At 39.3% G+C, this 16,616-nt stretch overlaps 1 long non-coding RNA gene across 2 annotated transcripts in view; it reads right to left on the bottom strand.

Annotated features, from left to right (window-relative positions):
• The window catches only part of LOC133654243 (uncharacterized), a 149,700-nt gene extending 144,225 nt beyond the window's left edge, over positions 1 to 5,475 (bottom strand). Inside the window, exons 1-3 of one of the 2 annotated variants that reach the window (XR_009826861.1) lie at positions 5,242 to 5,475; positions 5,093 to 5,167; positions 867 to 991 (exon numbers count right to left, since the gene is read on the bottom strand). This is a non-coding gene — a long non-coding RNA (uncharacterized LOC133654243). The remainder of the gene's footprint in view (positions 1 to 866; positions 992 to 5,092; positions 5,168 to 5,241) is intronic. The other variant, XR_009826862.1, reaches the window with a different exon arrangement.
• Between the last annotated feature and the right edge of the window lie 11,141 nt (positions 5,476 to 16,616).

Here is a 16,616-nt window from a genome sequence, read left to right as displayed (position 1 = left end):
TCGGCCCGAGCTCATCTAAGATGTACTGATGCAAACTGGAAAAGTGTTCTGTGGTCTGACAAGTCCACATTTCAAATTGTTTTTGGAAACTGTGGACGTCGTGTCCTCCGGTCCAAAGAGGAAAAGAACCATCCGGATTGTTCTAGGCGCAAAGTTGAAAACCCAGCGTCTGTAATTGTATGGAAAACTTGTTTTGTTTTGTTTTTAATGTATGTTTTTATTGTTTTGTTTTTTAATGTATTATATTCTGTTTTTATATGTTTAAATGGATCTTAAGGTCTGCAATAAAGATTGATGATATGGGGGTGTATTAGTGGGTAACTTACACGTTTGTGAAGGCACCATTAATGCTGAAAGGTACATACAGGTTTTGGAGCAACAAAAGTTGCCATCCAAGCGACGTCTTTTTCATGGCCGCCCCTGCTTATTTCAGTAAGATATCGCCGAGCCACATTCTGCACGTGTTACAACAGCGTGGCTTCGTAGTAAAAGAGTGCGGGTACTAGACTGGCCTGCCTGTAGTACGAACTGTGCTCTGTAAATAAACTCGCCTTGCCGACCGTTTTCTGTCGTGGACAACGACAATTTCAATAAACTACAAGTTAAAAAAAAGGCATGAACATTTCCCTCTTTTGGGTATTGAAAAAATGTATCGAACGGCGCCGCTCAAGTACCGATCCATACCAGACTGTGAATTTTGTGCATTGTTCGTGGCACCCTTTGTGTTTACGCGTTTCATGGGTCAGGATTGCACCACCTAACGCATTTTTGATACATGGTTACTATGCAGTGTGTGTGTTATTCACTATGACAATGACAATAAATGCATTGAACTGAATAAAAATCATGTTAGAGTAAATGAATACTTCTCTGATTTGAGGGCGAAGGCTTGTTCATGTGTCCTGTGATGAACTGGCGGCCAGTCTAGGGTGTAGGCCGGGGGTCAGCAACCCGCGTCTCTTTAGCACCGCCCTCGTGGCTCCCTGGACCTCTTTCAGAGATGTGTGAAAATGGAAAAAGATGAAGAACATTTTTATTGGAATATATTTTCTGTAGGAGAACAAACATGACACAAACCTTCCTAATTGTTAGAAGTCCCACTGTTTATGTTAAACATGCTTCACTGATGAGAGTATTTAGCAAGCACTGTTTTGTCCTACTAATTTCAGCGATCCTTGAACTCATTGTTGTTTGTTTACATGTACAACTTTCTCCGACGCTGCCACAGAAAGACGTGTTTTATGCCACTTCTTCTTTGTCTCATTTTGTCCACCAAACGTTCTACGCTGTGCGCGAATGCACAAAAGGTGAGCTTTGTTGATGTTATTGACTTGTTGGAGTGCTAATCAGGCATATTTGGTCAGAGCATGACTGCAAGCTAATTAATGCTAACATGCTATTTAAGCTAGCTGTATGTACATATTGCATCATTATGACTCGTTTGTAGGAATATTTGAGCTCATTTCATTTCCTTTACTTATGTCCTCTGTGCATTTCATTTATATTTGCATGTCTCATGACACATTATCTGTACGTAATATTGGCTGCATTTCTGATAGTTGTTTGTGCGCCATGTTGTTCCAGACCACAGCAAACGTTACCCAGCTTGTAAAGATTGTAATAAATCCATTAGAAGAAGACAGCCTGCCTTTTCCTTTAACTTGGACACACACATTTATACCTTTGACCCTTATGAGCCAGTCATTTCCAGAAGTTATCTCATCATGTGAGAAGCCTCCATTTAAATAACATATTATTATTTTATCTTAATAGATTAAAAATGAACACCAATGAGTTGACTGATGAACATTATCACATCATTTAATCAGAAAGTATACATATCGACAAATAAAGGTAGAATACTATTAACCGCAACATGTAAGTGTAAAAAAACAAAACAACAACATTATGATTTGTACATTTTCAGAATGTGCTTGCTCTATATTTAACAAAGAAATAAACAAACAATCTGAAGTTGTCTTTATTTTTAAGTTATCGTGCCTTGATTTTACCAGTCCGGCCCACTTGGGAGTAGATTTTTGTCCATGTGGCCCCCGATCTAAAATGAGTTTGACACCTCTACATTAGAACTTACGAATAATGGATTGGTAGGTTCATCGTAGCCAGCCTTGTGTATTATTCTAATGACCCTTTTTTCAAGTTGAATTATTGAGCCTGTGTTTGTTCTATAAACATTTCCCCAAGGTTCAACACAGTATGTTAGATATGGAAAAATAAAAGAATAATATAACTACAGCTGCAGCTATCGAATATTTTAGTAATCGAGTATTCTATCGAATATCCCGATCGATTAATCGAATAAATCATAATTTTGTTTAATTATACACGTTAAGATGTGCCCTCAATTATTGTGGTTGGCCTAATCGTCTTATTTCCTAAACGCCTGTTTTCATTATTGAAGGCTGACACGCACAGCTAAAAATGTGTATGTGCTAATAAAAACAGGTGCGCTCACAGCCCTATGTGCTGTGTGGTGTGACCGCATAAACAAAGTTCTTGTCTCTCGTGCGTTTTTGATGATTATCATACGGTGCCGTTTAAACGTTTTCTAAACTCGAGCGTACTTAAAAGAGCGGTGTCGTGCAGTGCAAGGGGGGGATGATCTGTGACGTAAACACGCTGTGCAACACCTAAACAGTCTGTGCGAAACGTGAGCTGTGACTACTGTTTAGTGAACCAGGCAAAATGCCGTAAAAAAAAATATGTACGACACCTCGAGGCAGCAACAATTCCTCGAATGTATTTTGTAATCGAATTACTCAAGGAATCATGTGCAGATATTTCTTATTCAGCATGTGTCTTACTTTATATAAAGAATAGCAATGGATTTGGATGTTTTTAGAATAGAATAGAATAGAATAGAAGGCACTTTATTGATCCCTCGGGGAAATTCAGCACCACAGTTCCCTCACAATAAAAATAAACACTAAGGTATTTTTTACATGTGAATAATATAAATACAGTCTATTATACAGCATTATTCACTTGTGAATAATATAAATACAGTCTATTATACACAGTGTTGGGTTAGTTACTGAAAACCAGTAACTAGTTACAGTTACTAGTTACTTTATTTCAAAAGCAACTCAGTTACTAACTCAGTTACTTACACCAAAAAGTAATGCGTTATTGTGAAAAGTAACTATTTAGTTACTTGTTTTTTTCTTCTTCTTTTTTTAAAGCTACCATTAATGCCCTTTAAGCCTTCATTTAAGTACTGTTATTGCACTGGAGAATAATACAATCTGTTGATCAGCGCTAGGAATTTTCAAAATGGGGTCCCAGGGACCCCATCAAGTCATAAAAATGGGGTCCTACAGTAAATTTTTGGGGTCCCACTTTTTGGTAAGCGTTTTGACAACAAAAAAGATAAACGTATGCATTATCCTGTTATATCTCACATTATATATTGTGTTTTGGAAAAAGGTTGTCATAAACGTTACTTAATTCATTAAAAATAATAATAAAGAAAGAAAACAAATTTGTATACATATGTAAATGTATTCAGTTATAAACATTCATTCACTTTCTTCTTTCCTTCATGGATCTAAACTTTACCGCTGCTGGTAGTTTTTTCTATGTTTTTATTGAATAAGTTGTAGGTGTATTTATTTCAGTATAAAAGTGTAAAAAGTGTTTTGCTTGGGTCATGAAATGATGATAATGGTGTGCCAGGGCATACAAACATTTTATATTTAACGCTTAAATCTCTGGAGTCTACATCAACTTCAGATCTATCCCTCATTTCAAAATGTTTTAGTTATGTTGTTTTTTTGTCTGTTTGTTTTCCGCCCTTTTTTGTCAAACAAAACTATGTTTTTAATGGCAAACACACAAAATATGCAAAATCTTCCACCAAAAATATTTTTCAAAGTGGAATATTTGATGTGAAGTAATGGGAACCTTGGATAGGTCAATAATTCATAATAACATTGATTTTGATTCAATATTATGTTTTGAGCAATGACAGTTTGAAATAAATGGATTAATGTGGACCCCGATTTAAACAAGTTGAAAAACGTATTCGGGTGTTACCATTTAGTGGTCAATTGTACGGAATATGTACTGTACTGTGCAATCTATTAATAAAAGTCTCAATCAATCAATCCACTCCCTCGCTCTCTCTGTCCCTCCCTCACGAATGCTGCACGAATTAGTTTTGTTTTTAACCCCATCTTAACCCTGAACGTACATTGAAAATATACGCAACCCTGCCGGACATTTGAGGCATTTAAGAAACTCCGCCCGGACAGCCCCGCAAAAGAAGACACATGGTCAGTCTAGAATATCTCCATGTTAAGAAACTCGGCTTCAGCTCCACCATGATGTCTTGTAAGTAAACACAGACACGCCCCCCCCCACCCCCCCCCACCCCCCCACCCCTCTCCACACACACACACACACACACACACACACACACACACACACACACACACACACACACACACACACACACACACAGCGCCTCTTCTCTTGTCCCCGTTGTGACACAGGAAGAATTAAGTTAAGTTCAAGTTAAAGTACCAATGATTGTCACACACACACACTAGGCGTGGTGAAATTTGTCCTCTGCATTTGACCCATACCCTTGGGGAGCAGTGGGCAGCAGCGGCGCCGCGCCCGGGAATCATTCAGAAGGACGACACTGCAACTCTCCAATAAAACACACTCAGATCTTCTGTTTTTAGCCGATACTACATAAGAAATGACATAAAATAACGCAGTAACGCATCATGTAGTAACGGTAACTGAGTTACTGAATATAAAAAATAACGCGTTAGACTACTAGTTACTTTGTAACGCGTTAGTCCCAACACTGATTATACAGCATTATTCACATGTCAATAACATAAATACAGTCTATTATACAGCATAGTTCACATTTGAATAATATAAATACATTTAAGCACAGTTAAGTACTGTTTTCCCTTTAACATCACAAATGAGTTTGACATTTGAAGTTAATTGCTGACATGAATGGACTTTTCCAGCATATTATGTGTGTATGACTTTCACCTGTGTAATAGAATGACTTCATGCAACTTTTCTCGGAGGACAATTGAACACTCACCTACCGAAAATGCAAACTTCGTCGCTGCTCGGTGACCTTCGTCTAGCGGCAGAATGTCTCTCTCGTCGTGTTGATCTAAATGAGAAGGAATGAATGACATTGGAACAAATAACAGCGCTGACATGATAGGAGGCGTGTTAGTTAGCAACCTGTTGTATTCTGATGACGTGCTAGCGTCACTTCCGCTGGGACGAGACCGGAGCGGTTAAAAAAAACGTGACTTTCATTTATAATAATTGAATGGTGTGTGTTCAAATAACCCTCCTCGGCCTTATAATTGTTACAAGTCGCGCTGTTGACATCTTTTCTTGGGAAATGGAGTCGACTCCAGGGGGTCTTTCCGCGGGCTCTGCCATTTTGAAATATGACATCACGACGCGACGTCATCACCACCCGGAAGTGTGGATCTTCTTCTTCTTCTTTTGTTTTTATAGCAGGTTGGCAAGCAACCTTCTGGTGTGCATTACCGCCACCTACTGACATGGAGTGTGGACCACTTCTAGAGATCACCTTAGCACAGACCTGGGGAAATGACCGTCCGGGGGCCACATGCGGCCCCTTAAGCTTTTCAATCTGAATAATATGAATAACATCATTAAAAGTTCAGTTAAAGTGCCAATGATTGTCACACACACACACACTAGGTGTGGCGAAATTGTTCTCTGCATTTGAACCATCACCCTTGATCACCCCCAGGGAGGTGAGGGGAGCAGTGAGCAGCAGCGGTGGCCGCGCCCGGGAATCATTTGGTGATTCACCCCCCAATTCCAACCCTTGATACTGAGTGCCAAGCAGGGAGGTAATGGCTCCCATTTTTATATAATAAAATACATGAATAAATCTTATTCATACACTCTTAGTCATACACTCTTATTCATACACTCTTATTCATACACTCTTATTCATACACTGTTATTCATATACTCTTATTCATGCATTCTTATTCATACACTGTTATTCATATACTCTTATTCATGCATTCTTATTCATATACTCTTAGTCATACACTCTTATTCATACACTCTTATTCATACACTGTTATTCATATACTCTTATTCATGCATTCTTATTCATACACTCTTATTCATACACTGTTATTCATACACTCTTATTCATGCATTCTTATTCATACACTGTTATTCATATAATCTTATTCATATACTCTTATTCATACACTCTTAGTCATCCACTCTTATTCATACACTCTTATTCATACACTCTTATTCATACACTCTTATTCATATACTCGTATTCATGCATTCTTATTCATACACTGTTATTCATATACTCTTATTCATACACTCTTATTCATACACTCTTATTCATATACTCTTATTCATATATTCTTATTCATACACTGTTATTCATATACTCTTATTCATACATTCTTATTCATACACTGTTATTCATATAATCTTATTCATCCACTCTTATTCATACACTCTTATTCATATACTCTTATTCATATATTCTTATTCATACACTGTTATTCATATACTCTTATTCATACATTCTTATTCATACACTGTTATTCATATAATCTTATTCATACACTCTTATTCATACACTGTTATTCATATAATCTTATTCATATACTCTTATTCATACATTCTTATTCATACACTGTTATTCATATAATCTTATTCATACACTCTTATTCATACACTCTTAGTCATCCACTCTTTCCATCCACTGCGGAGGTCGAGGAAGGCAGTCAGAGTCCAGGGGGAAGATCGGCAGGTGAGGCGCACGGCTCACTGCAGAGACACGGATGTACTGTGGGAACAGGAGATGACAAGGACAAATAAGGACTAGGCACGAGGGAGACAAAGCGAGCAAAAGAGAGAGACACAGGTGAGGAGCCAGAGACGTGAAGCTTACTGAATCAGGGCTTTGTTCCGGCGTGGAGTAGTCAGTGGAGTGAGCCTTTATGCTGCTGCTTCTCGTCAAGACCAGGTGCGTTGATTGATGATTGCCGCCGGCTGTGGAGGCGCGTGGCCGCGGTCTGCGTGGCGTGTGCGGGGGCGTGTCCTGCGGTGCTTGCAGCGTAGCTTCGAGGAGCTCCTGCCGAGGAGGGAGAAGCAGACTGCGCGAGCGCCGTAACAGTGCCCCCCCTCTTATGCGAGGCTCTCGACGAGCGCCGGAGAGCTCCAGGGTTGACCTGATAGAAGTCCTCCAGAAGGGTGGGGTCAGCAAGGTAGGAGGCCGACACCCAGGATCTATCCTCTGGACCATAACCCTCCCAATGTACCAAAAATACCAGGCCCCTACCTTGCCGACGGACCCCAAGGATCTCCTTGACGGTCCAAACTGGGTCACCGTTATCCAGAATTCTAGGAGGGGGGTCAGGGGAAGAGAGTGGAGAACTGGAGACAGGCTTACTCTGGGATACATGGACCACCGGATGTCGCTTCACCGAGGGGGGTAGAGACAGACTAACAGATACTGTTGGATAAGCTCAGAGCAATCGGATTTAACAAAACCTCATGGAGCTGGATGCAATCTTACTTGGAGGGGAGGAAACAGGTGGTAGAGGTGAACGGCACCGTGTCCCCCCCCCCCCCCCCCCTCTCAGTGAGCTGTGGAGTCCCCCAAGGCAGTATATTAGGGCCTTTACTGTTCCTGGTATACATAAACGACTTGTCATCGGCATGCGACTGTGAATTGTTTTTGTTTGCGGATGACTCTGCCTTGCTGGTATCCGGCAAGGACAAGTCACAGGTGGAGAAAATCCTCAGTGCTGAACTCTGTAGAACTTGCACCTGGCTCGCTGACAACAAGCTATCCATACACTTGGGTAAAACGGAATCCATCCTGTTTGGGTCCCACATCAACCTTAAGAAAGTCAATGACTTCACTATAAAAGTGGGTGACGTTGTTCTCACCAGGAAAGATGAGGTCACCTACCTAGGTTCCATTCTAGAGGCTAATCTTTCCTGTGATAAAATGGCAACCAAGGTAATCAAAAAGGTCAACCAACGAACGAGATTTCTCTATAGAATCTCCTCTCTGGTCAACAAAAGCACCTTGAGGATTCTGGTGGGAACTCTCGTTCAACCCTTTTTTGATTACGCATGCACCTCCTGGTACCCTAGCACCTCTAAAACCCTCAAATCTAAACTCCAAACATCTCAGAACAAGCTAGTCAGATTACTTCTAGACCTCCACCCCAGATCCCACCTCACTCCTACCCACTTCTCCAAAGTGGGCTGGCTCAAGGTGGAGGACAGAGTAAAACAACTTGCACTGAGCCTAGTCTATAAAATCCGCTACACCTCCCTGAAACCGAAGTACATGTCAAACTACTTCCATAACATAAATGACCGCCATAACCACAACACCAGGGTAATTAAGATAATTGAGATGATTAATTATCTTAATTGAGATAATTAATTATCTCAATTATCTTAATTATCTCAATTGAGATAATCAGAGATAATTAATTATCTTAATTGAGATAATTAATTATCTCAATTGCAATTATCTCAATTAATTATGTCAATTGCAATTATCTCAATTGCATGACAGACATGTTTTTATTAATCTCATTTTTTTATTATTCAATTATTATTTTTTTATTGTATGAATTGCAGTTTTTTTTATTATCTCAACTGCAATTAGTCAGACCAGGAGAGCTGATTGGTCAACACTCACAATGAATTAATTATCTATCTTTCTATTCCCGCCCATCCCAGCCAACTTTAGCCTCGGCAAGGAGGAGGAGCTAACCCCCGAGGTTACCCTTGACTTTTGGACTATAGACTATTTGTTATTATTATTACTCATACTTACCTTTTTAACTATACGTTAATTAACCAGCTACCACTTGACTTTACTCTGTGTGGGGGAGGTGATACACCCCCACATAACGCTACTCCCCACCCTTGCTTGGACCTTGGACTGGGATTGAACCCATGAACCCTTTGTTGGGAGCTAGCTGTTTAACCATTCAGCTATCCTCGGCCATACAATTACCAGATTTCCGGGCCCCAATGACATATATAATTGAGAACTGTCTCAGTAAACTTTCATTTAAAACATTAATTGCTCTGAGTGGATATTTAGTAGTTGTAGAGCGACCAGACTGGGATTGAACCCAGAACCCTTTGATTGTAAGCTAGCTGTTTAACCATTCAGCCATTCTTGTTCTTTTTATTGCCAGATTTCCGGGCCCCAATGACATATATATTTGAGAACTGTCTCAGTAAACTTTCATTTAAAAGATTAATTGCTCCGAGCGGATATTTAGTAGTTGTAGAGTGACCTGACTAGGATTGAACCCAGAACCCTTTGATTGAGAGGTAGCTGTTTAACCATTCAGCCATCCTTGCTCTTTTTGTTGTCAGATTTCCGGGCCCCAATGACATATATAATTGAGAACTGTCTCAGTAAACTTTCATTTAAAGGATGAATTGCTCTGAGTGGATATTTAGTAGTTGTAGAGTGACCTGACTGGGATTGAACCCAGAACCCTTTGATTGGGAGGTAGCTGTTTAACCCTTCAGCTATCTTTGGTCTTTTAGAACAAAGTTTTCGGGCCCCAATGAAACATTTAATTGAGAACCTGTCTCAGTAAACTATGATATAAAACTGTAAGTGGGACTTGAACCCAGTACCCCTTGGTTAACAGTATTGATGTTACCCACTGAGCTACCTTGGGTTTTCTTAAGACCAGATTTAATGGTGAACCTGTGTCTGTAAACTATGATAGAGATGTGATAAAACACTGTCCACAACACTTTCTCCCATGACTCCTCTGGATCATCCAAATGGTCATTGGCAAACTTAAGACGGGCCTTAACATGTTCTGGTTTAAGCAGGGGAACCTTCCGTGCCATGCATGATTTCAAACCATGACGTTATTACCAACAGTGACCATGGAAACAGTGGTCCCAGCTCTTTTCAGGTCATTGACCAAGTCCTGCCGTGTAGTCCTGGGCTGATTCCTCACCTTTCTTAGCATCATTGAGACCCCACCAGGTGATATCTTGCATGGGGCTCCACTCCCATTGAGATTGACCGTCATGTTTAGCTTCTTCCATTTTCTAATGATTGCTCCAACAGTGGACCTTTTTTCACCAAGCTGCTTGGCAATTTCTCCGTAGCCCTTTCCATCCTTGTGGAGTTGTACCATTTTGTCTCTGGTGTCTTTGGACAGCTCTTTGCTCTTAGCCATGCTGAATGTTTGGCTCTTACTGATTGTATGGGGTGGACAGGTGTCTTTATGCAGCTAACGACCTCACACAGGTGCATCTGATTCAGGATAATACAGTGGAGTGCTCCTGTCACAGAACACTAATCAAAGATCTTGTTTGACGGGAGCACTGTACTGTGGAAAAATGCAGGTCAAAAATCCTTTCTAAGACAGGAGCACTCTGTTGTTTTAAATACATGTTACAAAACACAAATCAAAGCTCTGACTGGGATTGAACCCATAACCCTATGATTGGGAGCTAGCTGTTTAACCATTCAGCTATCCTTAGTCTTTTTGTTACTAGATTTTGGGCCCCAATAACATATCCAATTGAGAACCTTTAAACTATCATACAAAAGATTTATTCCTCTGACTAGATCTTTACTACCTTCAGAGTGACCTGACTGGGATTTGAACCCAGAACCCTTTGATTGGGAGCTAGCTGCTTTAACCATCTGTGGTCTTCTTGAAAGGAGATTTCCGTCCCCAATGACATATTTAGTTGAGAACCTGTCTCAGTAAACTATGATATAAAAGAGTAATTTCTCTGACTGGATTTTTCCTAGTCACCAAACGATCTGACTGGGATTTGAACCCAGTCCCATTTGATTGGGCACTAGCTGCTTTGACCACTAAGCTATTCTTGGTCTTCTTGAAGCTAGATTTCGGGCCCCAATGACATATTTAATTGAGAACCTGTCTCACAAAATCACAATGATAGTGAAACAAAACACTAACTCCCTACTGGGATTTGAACCCAGTACCCATTGCTTGGTGGCCAACAGTGTTAACCACTCAGCTACCCCAGGTCTTGCAGAGCTAGATTCCAGGCCCTAATGACAAATATAATCGAGGACCCGTCTTAGTGAACTACGATGGAGGTGAACCAAAACTTTGGAGCTTTGTTAAGTTACTGATCAAGCAAATAGTCAATCATGACATTGCTGGTTTTACTGCTGTTGGGCAGCACACACACACAGAGTACTTACAAGCAGACACAGTGTGTAGACAGAAAAGGGAGAATGGACGCATTTTGGTGTAAAAAGTAAAGATAAAGGTGAAGTTATAACACTGAAACACCCTCAGGAAGAGCTGCTTTAAGACATGGCTAACTAGCTCGCAGCTAACACACATCCACAGTGTTTCAGCTACTTCTAAATCACTAATCCTGGCCTCCATGGCGACAAATAAAGTAAGTTTTTTACAAGTAGCATTATCACTGGAGGATGAGGAATACCTAAACATGCTTCACTACACACCGTAGGAGGATACAATATCTCACCGCCATCACAATGTAAACAAATGCCATGGGTGGATCTACACCTGACATCTACTGTAATGATACCAAGTACAAGAGCGTATCTAGTCGATACTACTATGATTACATCGATATTTTTTATCGTCACAAAATCTTTTTTCCTTTTTTTAAAATGTATATTAGGTTTATAAAGTCAGTAAATACGTCCCTGGACACATGAGGACTTTGAAAATGACTAATGTATGATCCTGTAACTACTTGGTATCAGATCGATACCTAAATGTGTGGTATCATCCAAAACTAATGTAAAGTATCAAAGAAGAGAAGAATAAGTGATTATTACATTTGAACAAAAGTGTAGATAGAAAATGTTGAAACAGAAAATAAGCAGATTTTAACAGCAAATGAACAAGTAGATTAATAATCAATTTTTGCAGTTTGTCCCTCATAATGTGTACAAAATAATAGGTGGATAAATGACACAATATGTTAATGCATACGTCAGCAGACTAATTAGGAGTCTTTGTTTGTTTACTTATTATTAAAAGACAAGTTGTCTAGTATGTTCACTTTTTTATTTGAGGACTAAATGACAATAATAAACATATGTTTCATGTACACTAAGATGTTTTGTTCAAATAAAGCTAATAATGCAATTTTTTGTGGTACCCTTTTTTTAGAAAAGTATCAAAATACATTTTGGTACCGGTACTGTTACGTAAGACGAAGGGGGAAGGAGACGGTACGACAGCAGGAGGTCTAGCTCAACGGGTTTTATTTGAGCTTGATGATTACGTAGGGTGTGTATGCTACTATGTGTGTGGATGCAGGGCTATGTGTAGAAGTTAACCAAATATAAGTTACCAGAGGTTATTGTAAGTGTGTGTTGGTTGTGGCAGCAAACAAGTCCAGAGGGGCGAAGCAAAAGAGGTTCGTGATCCGAGCGAGGTCCGTGGGGGCAGGAGAGAGGCGTCCAGAAGTCCAGGTCCGAGTGCGGGGGTCGAGGAAGGCAGTCAGAGTCCAGGGGGAAGATCGGCAGGTGAGGCGCACGGCTCACTGCGGAGACACGGAGGTACTGTGGGAACAGGAGATGCCATTTTTAGGTTTTGTAGGGACTCCTGATGACGTTTTGAGACATCTCCTACAACTACAGCACCAGAATTGTGCTGCTGAAGCAAGTCCGTTGTTTGGAATTTTTACGACAGGGTCCCCCCTTACGACATTTTAGCAAAAAATGTTTTTCGTAAAATATGCATTTTTTTTTACATTTTCTTACATTTACGGGTTTAGTCGGGACTCCTGATGACGTTTTGAGACATCTCTTACAACTACAGCACCAGAATTGTGCTGCTGAAGCAAGTCTGTTTTTTGAATTTTTTTTTGTGAAAAAAAGTTTTCCAAAAAAAAGCATTTCATGCCATTTTTAGGTTTTGTAGGGACTCCTGATGACCTTTTGAGACATCTCCTACAACTACAGCATCAGAATTGTGCTGCTGAAGCAAGTCCGTTTTTTGGAATTTTTACGACAGGGTCCCCCCTTACGACATTTTAGCAAAAAATGTTTTTCGTAAAATATGCATTTTTTTTTACATTTTCTTACATTTACGGGTTTATTCGGGACTCCTGATGACGTTTTGAGACATCTCCTACAACTACAGCACCAGAATTGTGCTGCTGAAACAAGACCGTTTTTTAAAATTTTTTTTGTAAAAAAAAAGTTTTCCCAAAAAAAGCATTTTATGCCATTTTTAGGTTTTGTCGGGACTCCTGATGACCTTTTGAGACATCTCCTACAACTACAGCACCAGAATTGTGCTGCTGAAGCAAGTCCGTTTTTTGGAATTTTTACGACAGGGTCCCCCCTTACGACATTTTAGCAAAAAATGTTTTTCATAAAATATGCATTTTCTTACATTTACGGGTTTAGTCGGGACTCCTGATGACGTTTTGAGACATCTCCTACAACTACAGCACCAGAATTGTGCTGCTGAAGCAAGTCTGTTTTTTGAATTTTTTTTTGTGAAAAAAAGTTTTCCAAAAAAAAGCATTTCATGCCATTTTTAGGATTTGTAGGGACTCCTGATGATGTTTTGAGACATCTCTTACAACAACAGCACCATAATTGTGCTGCTGAAGCAAGTCCGTTTTTTTGAATTTTTACGACAGGGTCCCCCCTTACGACATTTTAGCAAAAAATGTTTCGCGTAAAAAATGCATTTTCTTACATTTTCTTACATTTACGGGTTTAGTCGGGACTCCTGATGACGTTTTGAGACATCTCCTACAACTACAGCACCAGAATTGTGCTGTTGAAACAAGACCGTTTTTTAAATTTTTTTTTGTAAAAAAAAAGTTTTCCCAAAAAAAGCATTTTATGCCATTTTTAGGTTTTGTAGGGACTCCTGATGACGTTTTGAGACATCTCCTACAACTACAGCACCAGAATTGTGCTGCTGAAGCAAGTCCGTTTTTTGGAATTTTTACGACAGGGTCCCCCTTTACGACATTTTAGCAAAAAATGTTTCGCGTAAAAAATGCATTTTCTTACATTTTCTTACATTTAAGGGTTTAGTCGGGACTCCTGATGACGTTTTGAGACATCTCCTACAACTACAGCACCAGAATTGTGCTGCTGAAACAAGACCGTTTTTAAAAAAAATTTTTGTAAAAAAAAAGTTTTCCCAAAAAAAGCATTTTATGCCATTTTTAGGTTTTGTAGGGACTCTTGATGACGTTTTGAGACATCTCCTACAACTACAGCACCAGAATTGTGCTGCTGAAGCAAGTCCGTTTTTTGGAATTTTTACGACAGGGTCCCCCCTTACGACATTTTAGCAAAAAATGTTTTGCGTAAAAAATGCATTTTCTTACATTTTCTTACATTTACGGGTTTATTCGGGACTCCTGATGATGTTTTGAGACTTCTCCTACAACTACAGCACCAGAATTGTGCTGCTGAAGCAAGTCCGTTTTTTGGAGTTTTTACGACATTTTAGCAAAAAATGTTTTTTGTAAAATATGCATTTTTTTACATTTTCTTACATTTACGGGTTTAGTCGGGACTCCTGATGACCTTTTGAGACTTCTCCTACAACTACAGCACCAGAATTGTGCTGCTGAAGCAAGTTTGTTTTTTGAAATTTTTTTTGTGAAAAAAAGTTTTCCAAAAAAAAGCATTTCATGCCATTTTTAGGTTTTGTAGGGACTCCTGATGACGTTTTGAGACATCTCCTACAACTACAGCACCAGAATTGTGCTGAAGCAAGTCCGTTTTTTGGAGTTTTTACGACAGGGTCCCCCCTTACGACATTTTAGCAAAAAATGTTTTTCGTAAAATATGCATTTTTTTTACATTTTCTTACATTTACGGGTTTAGTCGGGACTCCTGATGACGTTTTGAGACATCTCCTACAACTACAGCACCAGAATTGTGCTGCTGAAGCAAGTCCGTTTTTTTTAATTTTTACGACAGGGTCCCCCCTTACGACATTTTAGCAAAAAATGTTTCGCGTAAAAAATGCATTTTCTTACATTTTCTTACATTTACGGGTTTAGTCGGGACTCCTGATGACGTTTTGAGACATCTCCTACAACTACAGCACCAGAATTGTGCTGCTGAAACAAGACCGTTTTTTAAAAAATTTTTTGTAAAAAAAAAGTTTTCCCAAAAAAAGCATTTTATGCCATTTTTAGGTTTTGTAGGGACTCCTGATGACGTTTTGAGACATCTCCTACAACTACAGCACCAGAATTGTGCTGCTGAAGCAAGTCCGTTTTTTGGAATTTTTACGACAGGGTCCCCCCCTTACGACATTTTAGCAAAAAATGTTTTGCGTAAAAAATGCATTTTCTTACATTTTCTTACATTTACGGGTTTATTCGGGACTCCTGATGACGTTTTGAGACATCTCCTACAACTACAGCACCAGAATTGTGCTGCTGAAACAAGACCGTTTTTAAAAAAAAAATTTGTAAAAAAAAAGTTTTCCCAAAAAAAGCATTTTATGCCATTTTTAGGTTTTGTAGGGACTCCTGATGACGTTTTGAGACATCTCCTACAACTACAGCACCAGAATTGTGCTGCTGAAGCAAGTCCGTTTTTTGGAGTTTTTACGACAGGGTCTCCCCCCTTACGACATTTTAGCAAAAAATGTGTTTCGTAAAATATGCATTTTTTTACATTTTCTTACATTTACGGGTTTAGTCTGGACTCCTGATGACCTTTTGAGACATCTCCTACAACTACAGCACCAGAATTGTGCTGCTGAAGCAAGTCCGTTTTTTGGAGTTTTTACGACATTTTAGCAAAAAATGTTTTTTGTAAAATATGCATTTTTTTTACATTTTCTTACATTTACGGGTTTAGTCGGGACTCCTGATGACGTTTTGAGACTTCTCCTACAACTACAGCACCAGAATTGTGCTGCTGAAACAAGACCGTTTTTTAAAATTTTTTTTTGTAAAAAAAAAGTTTTCCCAAAAAAAGCATTTATGCCATTTTTAGGTTTTGTAGGGACTCCTGATGACGTTTTGAGACATCTCCTACAACTACAGCACCAGAATTGTGCTGCTGAAGCAAGTCCGTTTTTTGGAATTTTTACGACAGGGTCCCCCCTTACGACATTTTAGCAAAAAATGTTTTTCATAAAATATGCATTTTCTTACATTTACGGGTTTAGTCCGGACTCCTGATGACGTTTTGAGACATCTCCTACAACTACAGCACCAGAATTGTGCTGCTGAAGCAAGTCTGTTTTTTGAATTTTTTTTTGTGAAAAAAAGTTTTCCAAAAAAAAGCATTTCATGCCATTTTTAGGATTTGTAGGGACTCCTGATGATGTTTTGAGACATCTCTTACAACAACAGCACCATAATTGTGCTGCTGAAGCAAGTCCGTTTTTTTGAATTTTTACGACAGGGTCCCCCCTTACGACATTTTAGCAAAAAATGTTTCGCGTAAAAAATGCATTTTCTTACATTTTCTTACATTTACGGGTTTAGTCGGGACTCCTGATGACGTTTTGAGACATCTCCTACAACTACAGCACCAGAATTGTGCTGTTGAAACAAGA

Source organism: Entelurus aequoreus, linkage group LG07, assembly GCF_033978785.1.
Source record: "Entelurus aequoreus isolate RoL-2023_Sb linkage group LG07, RoL_Eaeq_v1.1, whole genome shotgun sequence".
NCBI lineage: Eukaryota > Metazoa > Chordata > Actinopteri > Syngnathiformes > Syngnathidae > Entelurus > Entelurus aequoreus.
The sequence above is the reverse complement of the archived record's forward strand: the minus strand, read 5'-3'. Positions and strand labels throughout refer to the sequence as shown.